This window comes from Notamacropus eugenii, chromosome 5, assembly GCF_028372415.1.
Source record: "Notamacropus eugenii isolate mMacEug1 chromosome 5, mMacEug1.pri_v2, whole genome shotgun sequence".
NCBI lineage: Eukaryota > Metazoa > Chordata > Mammalia > Diprotodontia > Macropodidae > Notamacropus > Notamacropus eugenii.
Window position 1 is genome coordinate 228194581 of NC_092876.1, and position 17814 is coordinate 228212394.

The window sequence follows — 17814 nt, forward strand, 5'->3', positions numbered from 1 at the left end:
GGGGTATGCTGGAGCCAGCTCAGAGAAGTCACTTCCTAAATTTTCAGTGTGGTGTGATTATTGAAACCTCAAATCAGCAAGCACTACAAATCAGGGTTTGCTTTATTGTTTTGCAAGTTATCTAGACTTAAGAATGGATAAAGAAATTGTTAGTAGTGCAGATTAAACTTAAAAGTATGTTATGCACACATTTTCTGCCCTCTGGAGAGCTGGTTGTTAAACATTTATTAGTATACCCCTGGATGCTTTCCACTTAAACCTTTGCTACAGAATAGCATGGAGTAGATAGTATTTTCCTCATTTCTGGGTAACCTCTGCTTTGTATAAATTTCATGATTCCATTATAATTCCAATTTTAAAAGTCTTGGCAGACTTGAATAGTAATTATTTGACTTTGGGTCATCAATCAATAAATAAGCATTTATTAAACCCTTAATATGCTCTTAAGTACTGTGGTAGTCCCTGGGGATACAAAAACTAAAATGAAACAATCCCTGTTCTCAGGACTCTCTTGTATTAGAGGAAACAACAGGCACCATATACAAGCAAGTACAAAATAATTCAAAATATTCAAAGAAGGTGGCCTCTGGCATTTGAGATCGAGAGACTTCATGTAAATCACTAATCCTCTCAGAGCCTCAGTTTCCTCATCTGTAAAGTGAATGGATTAAACTAGATGACTTCTAACACTCCTTCCAGATTCAGATACATGATCCTATGAAGTAAAAAGATAAATTTGTTGGAAATGCTCTTGGAAAGGGTTATTTTTGAATACTATAGAGAATATACTATTTAGTTAAGGCAGTGACTACTGAAAGGTATGTTAGATGAATTCTTGGTGGCAGCAGAAAAATCTATTGGATAATTCTTCATTGTGCAAAGTCTGAGTGTATTCTTGAAAACTGTAAAATTTCTATATAGTACAATAATGAATATAGGGACTAAAGTGACTCATTCATTAACTACTTGAATGCTCCCTTGTGTTGAGTCAGCGCCAGTCATTCTACAGCAGTATATGTTTCAGTAATATAGACTCCAGCTAGCATTGGTGCATAAATCGATGGTGATAGGGATATGAACTACAAGACTTTATCTACTGACATCAGTGTAGAATACTAAAAATGACAACATTAGTAGACAGTAGCTTTAGAATACATTCTGCAGTGGAGAAATCCTTGAACAATAATTACTCATTTAAACTCAATTATATGGGTTTATATCTGTTAATTTGTAAAAGACATGCAAATGGAAAGATCCATCTGAAGTATTTCCTTTTACATGTGAACTTACTTTTAATTCAAAATTTAATAGGGATAGATTCCTATTTAGACAGGACATAAACTGAATAGGAACAATGTGGTATAGGACATAGAGTGCTGAGGATCAGGAAGATATGCATTTAATTTCCATCTCTGAAACTTAGCAACTATGTGATCTTGTATAACCCATTTAACACTTATGCACCTCAGGTAGCTTGGTGGGACTTAGCTACTCAGTCCTAGAAGGGCTGGTTGATGGGTTTTACATATCAAGAGAGTCCCAAACTACATAGTTTTTCTGTATTTGTATCTTAAATAAATAATGCATTATCCATTCTGTAATGCCTTCTGGAATATGCTAATAATGGTCACCTATGTTAAAATATCTTTTTAATGATCTGAATCCTGTAACCAACCAACCATCTTACTGTAATGTCTTTATCAGTCTCTTTTATTTTTAATTTTTTTGAAATTTATTTTGTTTTCAATTCACAGAACAAAACAAGCATTTCCATAACACGGTACAATAAAAAACGTGATTGCACATGAAAATGCAAATCTACTGTGTACAGCATGCTATTCCCTCCAAATATAAAGCAAAGTTATCATGTAAATTTCTTTTTTTTCCTCATCTCCCCTATCCCCCCACCCCATGGCTACCATTAACCATAAATAGGAGTGTGTGTGTGTGTGTGTGTGTATGTGCATGCATGTAAAATTATTCTATACATACTTCTATTTATCAATTCTTTCTCTGTATACAGATAGCATCTTTCTTCACATATCCTTTATTTTTAATTTGGGTATTTATAATAGTTGAAATGACTTAGTCGCTCAAAGTCGTTCTTGAAACAATATTGCTGTCACTATATACAATGTTGTCGATTCTGCTCATTTCACATCATCATTTTAGGCAAGTTTTTCCATGCTTTTCCAAGATCAATAAGCTCATTATTTCTTACAGCATTGTAGTATCTGTCACAACCCTACACCACAACTTGTTCAGCCATTCCCCAATTGATAAGGATCCCTGAAATTTCCAGTTCTTTGTCACCACAAAGAGAGTTGCTATAAACATCCAATTCACATTGTCATAATTCCTTTTTGTGAATTTCCCTTCATTTTATTTTTACCATTTTCTTTCTTTGCTTCTCTTTTTAGCTTATCCCTGTCACCTTATCTTCTCTCCCCATCCTGCCACTCCATCCCCACTTTACCAACACAAATTAATTTTTGCCATTGAACTCAACAAAGGCCCATTGGTCAGAAGATGATCATCTTTACAGTTAGCTACCAAGCTTTATTTAGCCTCAGACACTTACTAGCTTTGTGACCGTTGGAATTTTCCTAACCCCTATTTCGCTCAGTTCCTCATGTGTAAAATGGAGACATATTAAAGAAGGGAATGGCAAACCACTCCAATATCTTTGTCAAGAAAACCCATAGACAAGTCCACATGGTCACAAAGAGTCAGACATGACAAAATGGTAGAAAGAAGAAGAAGGAAGAAGAAAGAAGGATGATGACAACATTGGTGATGACAACAACAGTGTTCTAAGCACACAGGAAATCTGAAATCCAATTTATAAAATGGAAGCAATTGTATGAATATTTTTGCCCTGTTTGTTGAAATATTGGCTATCCAAACTGGCTCTCAGAAAGGAATAGTTCTTAACTCTTCTGATCATTTAAAATGTTATTTGCAACCAACTTCTCCCTAAATCTCTCTTTAAATATTTCCTGGTAATATGGAGGTGACCCTGGGTTCTTAAAGGGTTTTCCAGTTGAATAAAAGTGCAGGTAGATTCTATTAAGTCAGGAAAGTATTCAGTCTGGGCCCTGTGGGAGAAAGTCGACCTATTTTCTGAGAACCAATTTCACCAAATTCAGAAAGGCTTAAGAGATTGATCCACAAGCTGATCAATTACTGGTCACTGCAAGTCTCCAAGAAGGCTTGTAATTTGTGTTAGCTGACTATTGCATTGACAAAATTGTGGACCAAACGATGTAACATATGTATGTAAAGTACTTTGCAAATCTGACAGTGCTATATAAATGCTAGTTATCATCCTCAACTTCATTATTACCACAGGAACTGTGAAGTCAAAGCATTGTTACAAGGCTACTGCATTGCATCGGGATATAGAAATTGTCACTTAGCAAGTAAAATAGGCTGGTCTTTTCTGACTTTCTCTCCGCTATGCCTTTTAAACTTTACCATTTTGTACTGTAATTAGTTATTCTGTTGTCAGCAGCTCAGCTTTATTTTTCTTGAGAGGTAATATGATACAGAAGAAAAACAAATGGATTTGGAATCAGAAGACAGGTTTTGTGCTAGCTTTGCCTCTTATTACCTGTATTACCTTGAATAAATGATGTCACTTTTTTGAGCCATGGTTTACTCATCTATAAAATGGAAATAATAACTATTGCACTGAATTGGAAACAAAGTGGATACCCATCCATTGAGGAATGGCTAAACAAATTATGGTATGTGAATGTACTGAAATAGTATTGTGCTGTAACATGAGAAATGTTATGAAAACAGAAATATGAAAAATCTGCATGAACTATTGCAGAATGAAATAAGTGAAGCCAAGAAAAGATGAATACAATGACTACAACAATGAGAATGGGGGAAAATATATATAAAGAAATATTGAAAAGTTGGAAAGAACAAACATGGCCTGAAAGAAGAGATATGGGAAGACACTCCCACCCTACCCCTTTAAAGAGACCGAAAGTCTGCAAGTATAGGACACTGCACATATTTTAAAACATTTCCATAGTTTTATGAGTTTTGTTCTTTTTTTCTTTTCTATTTTGTTTTTTTTTTTTCAAAATGTCTTTGTTACCTGGGATAGCTACCTGGGCAACAGAAGAGAAGGAATACTTGGGGAAGTGCTGGGGATATAAAAGCAAAAGATATCAATAAAAACTTATTTAAAAATAACACTTTTATTACCCATTTCACAGGGTTGTTGTGAGGACTGAGTAACACTATGCTTTATAAAATGTAAAGCACTTTGGAAATGTCATCTGAAAATTACCATTAGGGAAATTAACTTCATTGTGCTTCTCTCATTATATAAAAGTGTAGTGCATGCTCAGATGGAGCTGCATTCCCCATTTAGTTATCATCAAAACACCAGATGAAGCTACTGAAAGACTTTGAGGGATTTAAAACATAAAAAGCTATAGTGAACCAGGAAATGTCCAGAAAGCAGTATAGTTTGGGCTACATCTTCCTCAGAGGCCACCCCAGTTAGCCTAGAACTATATTCACCATCAGAACCGCTAGATGGTGTAGTGGGTAGAGCACCAGTCCTGAAAAGAGGAAGACTAGAGTTCAAATCTAGTCTCAGACACTTACTAGTTTTGAGATATTGAGGAAGTCACTTAACCTGGTTTACCTCAGTTTCCTCATCTGTAAAATGAACTGCAGAAGGAAATGACAAACCTAGAAGTAAAGGCTAAGAAACCCCTAAAAGGGTTCACAAAGAGTCAGACATGGCTGAAAACAACTGACCAACAAAATTCTTCACCAGCATGACTGATTCCTTAGAAACTAGTGATCTGATCATCGTGTCCCATGACACTTCCCTGACCTTGATGCAGTGAGGCCTCTGTAGCTGTCTATAAACTTATACATCCAAGTTTCTGTAGGAATAGCAACCCCAAAGAAAGGATCCTTGTCTCTGCAGCATAGTCTATTCCATTCTCATTGTGCTTCCTTTGGGTCAAGACCTCAGGAGGTTATGGTTCAGGGCAGATGGTTTAGGAAGAAGAAATACTCCAGCAAGGAACTCTGTTCATATGAATCTACCACAGATGGGTGGATTTTTGAGGAAAACAGTCAGTCAAATGCATAGGGAGTAGTAGTCACTGAGTATAGCTCCTTTTAACAACTCACAAATATGTAGTATTTTAAGGTTTACAAAAAATTCCCTCACAGTCAACCCATGAGGAAGGTTGGACGATTGCTGGCATTGCCATATTACAGATGAGCAACTGGAGGTCAGAGAGACTAAATAACTTGTCTAGGGTCGCAGAGCTAATCTGTTGGAACCAGGATGACAAAAAAGGCTCTCAGATAATTCTCTATTTCTTCTGTTATATGTCCTCTCAGAGCCACAGGAACACTCGTGGAAGTGTGTTCCTCTTCTACCTTTCATGTTTGCAAGATTAAGAATGTGCCTTGTTATACTGTGCTCCCTCATTTTTTCTATTCCCAGTATACACAGAATGTTGTATAGAAATATTTATTGCATTTTCCTCTTTCCAACTTAAAAAAAAGACTACATTTAAGTCATGGAAGCAAACATTTCCAACAAATTTAAGAGGTAGTTTATAACAAGCAAATATTAAACTTGAAACAAGTGTTATAACCCAGGGAGCAGCCTGGGACTTAGGAATGTGTGCTACAAATGGGCTCTTCATTTCTCTCAAGTTTTTGGAAGTTTTATATTTCTGTTAAGACACACAGAAAAGAAAAAGCCTACTAAAAGTTTAAACTTTACACATAAAATCATTCCTCCTTTGAGGATAGCTTTTGTTATTAATCAGCTCTTCTAATCCTGAATCAACTATTCATCTATTCTAACAATGTAGTGCTGGGATAGAGCACAAATATTATTTTATAGATGACAGAACTAAGGCCTACATGACTAACCTTATTAAAGTTATCCAGGTAATGACAGCTGGAATTCAACTGGATCCTAGTCATTAGGGTCTCCACAGATCTCAGATCCATTATCTTGGTCAATAGAAAGGAAAAGGACTGGAAAACCACCATACTATATTCCAGTTGATGTGAAAAATAAGGGAGATCCAGTATGCACTCACAGACACCTGTGTGTGTTAGCTGGCATGTGTGTGTATGTCTTTGCACCTACTTTATGTGTATTTACATTAATTTTATATTTATACTAAATCTGTTCTACGTACACTTGTTCTCTCCATTAGAATATAGATTCCTTATATGTAGGGATCATTTCTATCTTTGTGCTTGCATCCCCAGCCCTTTGAACGGTGCTTAGCACGTAGGAGACTCTTAATAAATACTTGTTCAATGATTCCTTCTGCATGCAATAAATGCTTAAATGCATTCTATGTGCAAAGTATCATTCTAGTCATTGATGAAGGATAGGAGAAATAGAAAAATATAAATAAGATTGGATGCCTGCCTTCTAGGAACTTACAATTTAGTAGGGAAGATAATTAATATTGATATAGATAAACACATAAATTATAAGGTAGGAAGCATTAGAATGTAGTAAGCATGTGATCTCCATGACAGCAATTGAGATACATATGAATTTATAGGTGTTTATTTTCTATGTTCTACATACATGCATATGTGTATATATTTTTATATGAACATTATTATATTTCTATAGAAAAATTTAAATTGAAATATTAAATTTAAATCAAAATATTTTTATAGAAATTTTTAAATGTTCATCTATAAATATATGTATGTACTAATGAATTTATTTATATATTATATGTACTTATACATACATGCATGTATATTCATATGTATGTATTTATATATTCATGCATACATATTTTATATATAATTTAAAATTTATAATATATAATTGATATATAATCAATATATCATATTATATTTAATATCATATGATACATCAGAATATCTACTTGATATAATAATTAATTTATCATGTAAACATGACATATTTATATATTTATTTATGTATATTTTAAAATATAAACACATATATACATCTATAAATGCAGACATATCTCTTTGGATTTTATGCGTATAACTTATAGATATATGTGTATATACACACAATCCACTGTCAACAAACAGTTACTAAGTACCTACTACGTGCCAGTCACATACATACACACATATCTGTTCCTTAGTTCTGTTGCTTTTCTCTGCCTTTTGAAGGGGATATTAGATATTCCACTGGTAGTGAATAATTTTCATTATTTTCAGGAGAAGTTTAAGAAATCTGGAATTCCTGACTTCCTTCTACTCTACCCTCCTCCCCCACACAATCAAAGTTGTTTATATCAATTTATTTAATTCATATGCTTATAGAAGAAAACAATGAAGTTTCTTGACATGGATGCTGGTGATCACTGTGACAAGTATTGCCTGGAGAATCCCCAGCAGTGAATTCTAGGGGGTCCATGTAAATGATGGAGAGACAGGATTGTTCAGCTTCCTCATGGCAGCAGGAGCATATTTCAATTTGATATGTCTGGGTTTTTTGATGATAATATTGTAGGCAGGGCTATTAATACCAAAAAAACCCAAAACAACAAAAAAAGCCTTCACAGCTCTCATCCATGTATGGTATGTTCCCTCTCTCACAAAAAGCTCATTTCTCATTAAAATGAAAGAAAAGGCAACAAATGAGAAGTAATTTATGGGCTTACAAAAGCCTTTCTAGCTGATGCAATTGGGTTGTAACATAAACAAAAGGTTTTCCAAGGTATAGAAAAAATAATTTCCACCTGTCCAATGCCTAGTGACTTCCCCCATAGGTAATAAATGATACCTCCCCTTACAAAATGTTTCTTAAAGCAGCTAATTAAACCCAAAACCAAAAGTTTTAGCCTCTGAGACCACTTATTTTGCTATCCCTTTACTATTATTTTTATTTTAATATTCATACTGCGTTGTGTAAGACTCCAAAGTACTTTTAGATTCAGCTAGAAGAGACTACAAAATAAATTCTTATGGTACAACAACATTTTGCAAAAATAAAAATGCTAAACTTATTGACTTAGAAAAGTGACTTTGCATTTTGGGGAACTTTGTGGGAAGAAAACTATTGGGTTGATTTGACAGATTAATAAAAATCGTTAATTGAATATCATGAATTAACTAAGATTTTTAAAATGAGTTGACATGCATCTCTGAGGATTTCCATGCAGTTTACTTTATTTAGAAGACTGAGGTCATCTGACATGAAACTTAACTTTTCTTCCTCCAATTTTCAACCCCTCAACCCCAAGAACCCCAACTGTCCATGTCTACCCATCTTCATTTCTTTCCCTTATTGCCTCAAATGACCAAGTGTCTCTCTTCTTATAAAACCAATCTTACCACCAGCTTCTTTCCATCCAAAATGTCCCTTCTAGTTCTTTGTCTCATCATTTGATTCGACTTCTCTTGTTTCTTCAGTCACATCCCAGGGGTCCCTTCTTCACCGTACACAAACATGCTCATTTCCCCTTTGTGGGCAATGAAATGGCTCCTTTCTGATGGTGGCCACCTCTCCCTTCACCTCCTTTGCCCCATGTGTTGTTGTTTCTGCCCTAAGCAGTGAGTATTGAATTGCCTTTTACAACATATTGATTATTTGACGTATGTGACTTGGAGCTATCTGGTCCTTCACCATGCATCTTTCTGGGTTTAAGTTTATGGTCATGTCTGGTATTTGGGGATTAATGCTCCTGTATGCTTATCTTCTTAGTGTCTTCTGGAAATTGTGGGGGGGGGGCAGGGAAGGGAGATAGTATCTATAAGGGGATTCATTTGTTTTTATATATCTTCAAGTTAAACAAATCACCATTGTGTTAACTTCAGCAGGACTAGTGAACACAGTTGGACTCATAGACTCAGTGTCAGAAGGAACCTGAAGCCATCTAGATCAACCATTAGCTGACTAAGACATCCCTTGACAATATCCCCATGGGGTGGTCACCTTAGTCTTCACATAAAAATCTCCACTAACCAGGAAACTACTCCTTTCTGAAAGAGCTTACTCCAAATGAAGTTGACCGGATTGCTACCTCTGCTTGCCCCTCTTCATCACCCAGATAATTGTGTGTGATCATACATGATGTCCGGGGATCTCAAATCAAATATCTTTCATTTTTAAACCTAATCTTCTAATGATTCATAATTCAGAGATTTAAGGCAGGAAGGATCATAACTCATAGGATCATAGACATAGAGCTAGAAGGACTTCAGAGGCTGTCTAATGCAACCTCCTCCTTTTACAGATAAAGAAAATGGAGCCCTCCAATGTCAAAGAGTTGCCTCCAAGGTTGCACAGGTACTAAGTGGTGAGATTTGAACCCTGGTCTGCTAACTCCAGAGATAGTGCTCTTTCTTCCAGAACGTCCTTCCTTCTCTTCATTTTACAGACAAGCAAAAGAAGAGCAAGAGAAGTTAAGTGATTTGCCAAAAGTCACATAGCTGATAGTTGTCAGAAGTGAGATTCAAACCCACATCTGCCAAGTTCCAAATTCCATTTTTTAAACATTATATAATGCTGCCTCCTGGACTTGTGTTTGAAAAGGAAAAATAATATCCCAGCATTTAAGCTGAAATAGCATATTGTGTCTGTCTTATAGGATTGGAGATCACAAGTACACATTTATATTTTTCAAGCCCAGGAAGACCTTTTAGGAGTGTATGAAGAGATTGATGGTGATGATGATGGTGGCAGTCATGGTTGTTTTGCTTCCTTGTTTATATTAAACTACCTGACTTCTCTTCTAAAAATTATTAGGGGTGTTTTTTGTGTGACACAGACTTCTGAGCTTTAAAAATATTTGAATGGAAATAAATTAGATTAGATTAAAAAAAGGTGAAAGAATTTTATTTCCAAGTTTTACTTTGTATTTCCTTTAAAATGATGGTCTTTGGAATCCTTTTAAGAACTAAAAACTGGCTTGATGGTAATTGTGGTAGGATAAAGTTTGATTGACTGCACAGCTGTCATACTGTGCATACATTTGACAGAAGTTCATTAGAAGACTCAGTGGCTTTACAAACCTGCTTCTGGAACAAGTAGTTGACTCAGGGACAACCCATACAGGCCTCAGGTCCTAAAAATAGGCACTGTTGCATCTTTTACATGCAGGGCTAAAATAAAATCAGCTGTCCCATCGACTTGCTTGATTCTTACTTTAGTGGAGCTGGCCTCCACTCTACCAATACTTTTCAGGGGACTGGGAACTTTGCTGTACATAGGACAAGTGGGGGAAGCCTACCACTGAAGAACTGTGAGAAACTGCTTTTATACAAAGTTGAGCTCAAATTTGAATTATACAAAATGTAAGTACAGTGTAATCATTTATTAAGTGTCTCCTTCCCATGTTTTAGAGGGCTGTTGTTTATATGCAGGGAGAAGGTAACTAGAATATAAAGCTGGTATTTATGAATGAAAACTTTGGGTAAATTGGTTGGTTTTTTTTTTTTAACTGTGTTAAGTATTTTAGAGGAATTGGCTGGGAGTGATATGTTCTCCCTCATTGGAGGTCTTTGAGCAAAGGCTGAAAGACCCCTTGCCAAGCGCCAAGTTGTGGAGATTCTTTGCAGTAATGGGCTGTGACACATGGAGAGGAAACTCCCTTCCAAATTGATAATTTTGCATTACTGCAGTGTTTCATGCCAGTATTTTAATGTATCTTCTAAAATCATAGACAAAAACTTTTTAATATTCATAATGATGGCAGTATTGAGCTATAATAGGCCAAGCTTAATAAACAGTGGTGAGGTAAAGATCATTACTATATGAATAGCTGAGAAAGGAAATATGTTTTTAAGAGTGCTCTGGTGAATTTAATAAAGCAATGTGATCAGAAGAAGAGACAGTCAAAAAGGTTGGGATTTCTTTCTCGACCATTTTGGAGAAAAAGATAGATTAAGGGGATAATGCTTATGATGTACTGACAGGCATTCTGCGGAAAACACAAAATGTATATTCTTTCTTCTAGACTTAAACAGTCATGGAGTGTTAGGGATAGAAGGAATCTTGGAGATCATCCAGGTCAATCCCCTCACCAGGTCTGGGTCTTGTAGCTTGCCATCCAGCTGAGTTACTATCAGCTCTGGGAGTATTACTGGAATAGGATTAAAGAATCGAGTCCTTAAATGATTAGCTGTCTTAAGAAAAGGGCTGCCCATTAGACATGCCAGCTTTAATTTTAGCAACTGCAACCTTAAATAGTAAAGACTTAGTTTTATCTTAAAGACATAATATATATTATTTCTATTATTTCTTTTTTTTTCCCCTTCCATTATTTAGCTTGGGTAAAGCCCTGAGATGCAAGTGCATAACTCAGTTGGGCCTGTAGTGACAGGTGCTTGTTTACATGTTACCCCTTGAAGTGATTTTTGGAGACAACGTAAGGGAATCTCTTAGAAGATTAAGACACAAACTGAAAGTGTTAAGCGAAGTCTGTTTTAGAGTTATGTAATGTAGAAAATAGATTTCGATACCTCCTGCAGAACTGCTTTTTTTAAACCAGAATTACAACATTTGGTCACTGATGAATTATAGAATTTTAAATGATTTAAATTTTCATGTACAGTGTAACAAGTAAAATATTTACCCAAGTTACACAAGAAAATGATGAATTTTAATGGAAAAGTGCAGATAGACTAAGTTTAGGAAAACATTATAAATGAGTGGCAGACTTACTGCTAAAAGTGTTTTCTTTTGTCTGAATCTGGACTTTCATAGTTGTGGAGAGCTTTTTTCAGTATAAAAACTCCTCCCACTAGGTCTAGCCCTGTAGTGTGCTGTTAAATGCTTAATAACTAACTCTCCAGGGGAAAAAAAATGTGTGTGTCCGTGTGAATATGTGTGTGTGTGTGTGTGTGTGTGTGTGTGTACACACTGTGAAGTTTAATCTGCATAATTAACATTTTCTACATCACTTTCTTACATTTAGACAATCAGCAAAACAATAAATCAAATATTGATTTATGGCATTTGTGAGTTTCCAAAGTACAAAGGCTCACCTTGCAAATTTAACCATAGACTGCAGAGTGATGAGCTGGTTTGAGCTGGTTCCAGCATACAAGTAGGTTTTAGTCACAGAGAATTGCCTGGGCTCTAAAGGATTAAGGGGCCTACCCAGGTTCCTGCAGTTAATTTGTGTCTAGGGTAGAGATTAAGCCAAATCTTCCTGACTCCAAGGCTGACTCTATCCATCACTCTCTGAGTCTATCACTAGGAATCCCAAACTCTGTTTATGATATAGTATTCTGACCTACCATATGACTCACAAAATGATTTTTGCCTTCATTTTTTCATATTTTTTTGGCATGAAATCAAATACAAAAAAGGAGTATAAAGGGGTCACAGATATGAATGTTTTATCTATAGGACATCAAACATCTGAATATTTGGAGAAATTTTAATTTTATTATTTTATTCCAATATTTATCTTGTGCAATAACAATCTCACTCTTCAATGTGGAAAAAAATAGAGATTTTAATGATTACAAAAGTCTTCACTCCAATGTTTGTGAAAAAGTGCTAAACAAGAAATAAATCTTTTGAGAAAAGCTGAAAAGAAGGAAGAACAGGAGATGTTTTTCCCATTTTTAAACAGTATAAATTGTGGTTACTTTTGTACAAAATAGTATTTTTCCCTTACAAAAAGACCTTTATCTTTCCTTTCTCTTAGGTCGTTATATGTATATTTTATCCACATTGACAAATTTATACTTTACCTGCTACTGCAGAGGTGTTTTCTATTTGCAATAAGTGGAGGACAGATATCATGTAACATTTCTCTCTCTTCTCTCTCTCTCTCTCTGTCTCTCCCACACACATCTCACACATGCACAGAGGTACTCGATTGCATCATGTATTTAAAGGCCACCATGGTACACTCTATGTGTAAAAATAGACATGGTTGATAGCTAGAAGGCATGTCTGATTTCAATAATTTATAGGCCAGGAGAGACGCTTAATAAATGGTGCAACAGAATAATTTAAAATCTTTGACTGAGCAATCTAGGGAGGACAGGACTTAATTGACATGATGCTATCCTTTTTCTAAAAAATTTGTTTTTTTCACCTCATGAAAACATTCAAGTTGCACTTTGAAATTTAATTATATTGTAATTTGTTTCTTCCTTCTGCTCCTGAAGTCAATTTCCCTTCTTCATTAGAATCATAGACTTGGTAATCCCTTGCAGTGAGTTGGCAGATTGACGTAGGGTTAGAATGCTGGCTCAGAAATGTCATTTTATGAAACGTTGGATAGATGATACAAAAGCAAATGACCTTGGTATTGTTGTTAGGACTATGTTCTTCAGTGCGTTTTTACCTTCTCATCAATTTAATATCATTTCTAAACTCCAGGGCACTTAAAAAATGAGGGCTCTTTGCTTTTCTTATCTTAACCACCCATCTCCTGCTAATTCTGCTGATGCTGAGTATTTCCATTTGTGAAATAAAACTAACTAAAACATTTTCTTGGGGCAAAAAGAACAACAAATGGCAAAGATAGCAATGAGTTCAAGCAGATGGAGGAGGTAAGGGAAAATAAAATAGTTGATTTTCTTTTAAAAAAATTAGAAGAACCAGCAAATTGAATGGGAACTTGTTTTCACCAATTGCAAGATTTCAAAGATAGTTCTCTTAACTGAGTGAATGTGTAGTTCATGTCCTATGGATCTTTTGGAATTTGGTTTATGGTTAAAAATCCCAGGAATAATGTTGCCATGAACTTGTGAGTTTATATGGTGTATTGGATAGAAGATTGGCCTTGGAGTCAGAAGGTCTTGGACCCAAGGTCTGCCCCTGACATGTACTGCTTTTTTGATCCTGGACAAATTGGTTTACCTCTCATTGGCCCAGACAATTCTAGAAGTTACAGATCTGTATTGAGGGTAGGAATTTCCACAAACGGGACACTGTCCACCAATGAAATTATAGAACAGAACCAAACAAATACACACACACACACACACACACAGGAAGCATAATTACTTCTGATAAAATAGCTGTAGTCCACTGGAAATGGTGTTGAGAAAAAAACGTTTTTATCCTTTGCCTGAAAATTGAAGCTCCACCTATGACTATGGGGTTCATTTGGAAGTAAACATTTATAAAGCCCTTTGTTTAACTTCCCAGAAGTGTCTAGCTTTTTTTTTCTTTTTGTACTTCTCACAGCTTATGAAAATAGAGCCATTCAGGGAAAAGGAAATCTGATCTGAAGATATTCATTAAAATTGAAAATAAAAAGGGATGACTCATTTGTCAAATATTCTAGGAACTTTAATTTATTCATCTCCCTTATTATATGAGCTCTCTCGCTCTGTCTCTCTCTGTCTCTCTCTGTCTCTCTCTGTCTCTCTCTCTCTCTCTCGCTCTCTCTCTCGCTCTCGCTCTCGCTCTCGCTCTTGCTCTTTCTCTCTCTCTTTTCTCCACTATCTTGCCATTGGGCAAGATTTTATGTGGTCCTGGTCTCTCACGTTTTCCTAACTGGATGCAGAAAATATCTATTTTGCCTAGTAAGGCAATAGCTTTAGATGCGTCAGATTGCTCAGATGTAAAAAATTGCCAAATTGCTCAAGGCATAAATGTGACCTGAAATAAAAATAATCCTAAAAGAGTTTATTTTGGGAGGTTACTCTTGTAGTCAAAGATCTGGTGGCATCACCCTGATAGGGCTGTAGACATCAACATGTGTGCCTCTGAGGAAGGTTCTAAAATTGGCTATTACCAACTTAGCCTAAATGACAAGACAGTAAGAACTTTGTTACTTCAATCAATCCATCACCAAGCATTTTATAAGGACCTACTACATATTATCCTATATTATAAATTATAAATATTATGCTAGCTTCTAGGGATATAAATTCAAAGAACGAAACAGTAACTGCTCTCAAGGAGTTTACATTCTAACAGGAGAGATAACAAGTACATAAATAAACATATGTGTAGAAACTAAATAGTTTCACATAAGTAGAAATTGGCACTTGAATTATGTCTGGAAGAAAGCATGGAATTCTTTAAGGAGGAGGTGAAAAGAGAGTAAAGGTCAGTTCACAGTCATGGAAGAGATGAGAGAGAGAGTATATTGTTGGAGAAAAAAAGAGACAGTCAGTTTTTCTGGATCATAGAATATAGGACTATACAAGGAGGCTGGGAAGACAGGTTGAGGTCTGGTTTGAAAGGCTTCAAAACTTAAATCAAGATGTTTACATTTCAAATAAGTGTTCATTGATATATTTTATTTTATATCACCTCCATTTCCCAGTGTAATATTCTTCTGTCTTCTCCCTCCCAGAAAACCATTTCTTGTAACTAAGAATATCAAAAGACAAAAAGAAAACAATGCAGTAATCAAATCACCCCATCAAAACAGCCAGCCGTTTTCTGTACAATTCTGTACCTAGGTTCCTTCACATCTGCAAGGAAGTAGGAGAGAGATACTGTCTCATATTTCTTCTTTGGGGCCCAGCTTAGTCATAATTTCACAGCACTCAGTTTTGATTATTTTGTTGTTTTATTTGATTTAATTCAGTTCTTTCTGTGTTTCTTTGTATTAGTTAAGTCCATTTTTTGTTTTAACAGTAAAGTAATATTCCATTACATTAATGTAGTAGAACTCACTTAATCATTCCACAGTCAACAAGAATGTTAAATACACATGTTACCGTTATGGATGGCTCCTACCACAGTGGTAAAACTTGATTGTGTTTGAATTACCTTTGCATTATTTTTAGTCCTGTAAAATTCAGGATAGAAGAATGATGCTGAAATACAGTTATATTGCACTTTTTGAAGAAAAAAAAGATGTTCCCATTAAATTAATGTAAATGGAATTAAAATAAATTGAATTATCTATCCCCTTTGACTTACATTATAATTTTAGAGATGCTTTATCAGTGTTCCTGATTTATAGTCAATTAGTGGTGTTCAGTTTTAAATTTCTCTACCTGGAAGCTTTTCTGTCCAATAGTTAATAGTCTGTAAATAAGTACAGTGATGAAATGCTGAATTAATCAATCCATTTGTAAATTTTAAGAATCATTCTCTGGATTGCCTGTTTTGTATGCTTGGATTTTGAATGTGGATTTTGAGGGTTATACCTATCAAAATGACAGGTACAGAAAGATATATAGTCTGTTATAATATTTATGGCCCTGAGTTTCTATAAAATGGTGGGGATGGATCCAGTGGTCAGTTATAAGCTCTTCTCTCCTTCAGTCTATGATCCTGTAAGGTGGTGAGATAAGAGCAGAAATTTGGTTTCAAGGCCTGGTTTTGTAGCTGGTATTCTGTATACTTTTTGGCAAGTCATTTATTTCCCTAAGTCTTAGTTTCCTCATCATGAAAGGTAAGAACTTGATGCTCTCAAAAGTATCTTCCTCTTCAAAAAATATTATGTTTTTATATTTGTCACAACATGCTATGGAACATCATGCCTGGATGGTGAGATCAGTAAAGGCTTTACAAATGTCATGGGATTTGAGATGCCCCCTAAAGTTGGGAAGAAATGAACAGGTAAAACTGGGGGAAAGGACATTTCAGTCAGAAGGAAATATAAGAGGAAAGGAAATATATAGGATGTGGGGCGTGTGTGTGTGTGTGTGTGTGTGTGTGTGTGTGTATGTGTGTGTGTGTGTATAATAATGTGCATTTTCCTGTAGTTCTTGACTAAATGTTTTTGAGATGAGAGATATAATGGGTTATTTTTTGTTATGAGGGAGAACAGATGAGAATCTTCAGTGATTCAGTGGCAGCCTGAAGTTTCTGATCCTACCCCACCCCACCACAAATCTCTCACAGTTATGTGGTACTTGATACAAGTGTATTTCTTATAAAAGTAGGTATGTTACAACAACCAATAAGTATTTACTAAGTACTTAACTATTTGCCAGGCACTGTGTTAAGTGTTGGGAATACAATAAGAATGCAAAATTGGTCCCTGAATTCAAACCATTTACATCCTAATAGGAGACACAATACGTTTTTATATACTTGAGGTTTATAAAGAGTAAATGAAAGGTAGTCTTGGCAGGGACTAAGGAAGGACTCTAGTAATTGCTAGGACCAGTAGAGTCCTCATGGAAATCATGGTACTTGTGCTGACTCTTGAAGGAAGCCAGGATTCTAAAAGGTGGAGGTAAAGGTGAACATTAGCAGCAGAGGGAATAGCCTAGCCAGTATGACAGCACCTCCAGCGGCCATGAGTATGCTGGCACAATTCTGAATCATGAAATGCAACCGACTCTCCTCATGGAAGACAGAACCAAAACATTTATTCAGACACCAGAAAGCCAAATCCATCATAGTAACAAAGAAATCTATACACAGTAACAATGCAGAGGTCACCACCAGCCCTTCCCTCTGTTAGGCTTCCTACAAACCAGCTCCCTTAAACAAATCACAAACAAGCCCTCTCTAGCCAGCTGTCTTTCCCAGCTCTGACTGCTCTCTAACTTCCTCTCAGCTCTGCTCTAGCTCCGCCTCTTCCTGCTCCACCCCTTCCTGTTCCATGTGACTTAGACTTGGGTGACTCAAGCTTCCATGTGACTTAAGCAGGTCACATGGGCCTATTAATGGATGGGAAAGATCTTCCCATGAAGAAGCAAAATTATATTAACAATAAGCAAAAATTCATTATCAGTACAGGCAGAAACCAGTCTGGTTATATCCTTACCCTAGAGATATTGAAGGGGGAAAGAAGCATTGACTCATCTCAGACTCTAGGAAAAGCAAGATAACTCTATCAGATAATAACTACCCTTATCCTTGGACTCATTATAGAAGGTGTCCCCTCACAATTCATCATCTAGGAAATAGCA

The 17814-nt window shown here is 35.7% G+C and overlaps 1 protein-coding gene across 5 annotated transcripts in view; it reads left to right on the plus strand.

The window, feature by feature from the left end:
* Nucleotides 1-17814, plus strand: part of XIRP2 (xin actin binding repeat containing 2) — a 404164-nt gene that overhangs the window by 279006 nt on the left and 107344 nt on the right. Inside the window, exon 1 of one of the 5 annotated variants that reach the window (XM_072612205.1) lies at nt 6955-10311. The exons of the other annotated variants lie outside the window; for them this stretch is intronic. The gene's annotated coding sequence lies outside the window, so the exon portion shown is untranslated. Of the gene's footprint in view, nt 1-6954; nt 10312-17814 lie in introns of those variants that run through there. 5 annotated transcript variants of the gene reach the window in all.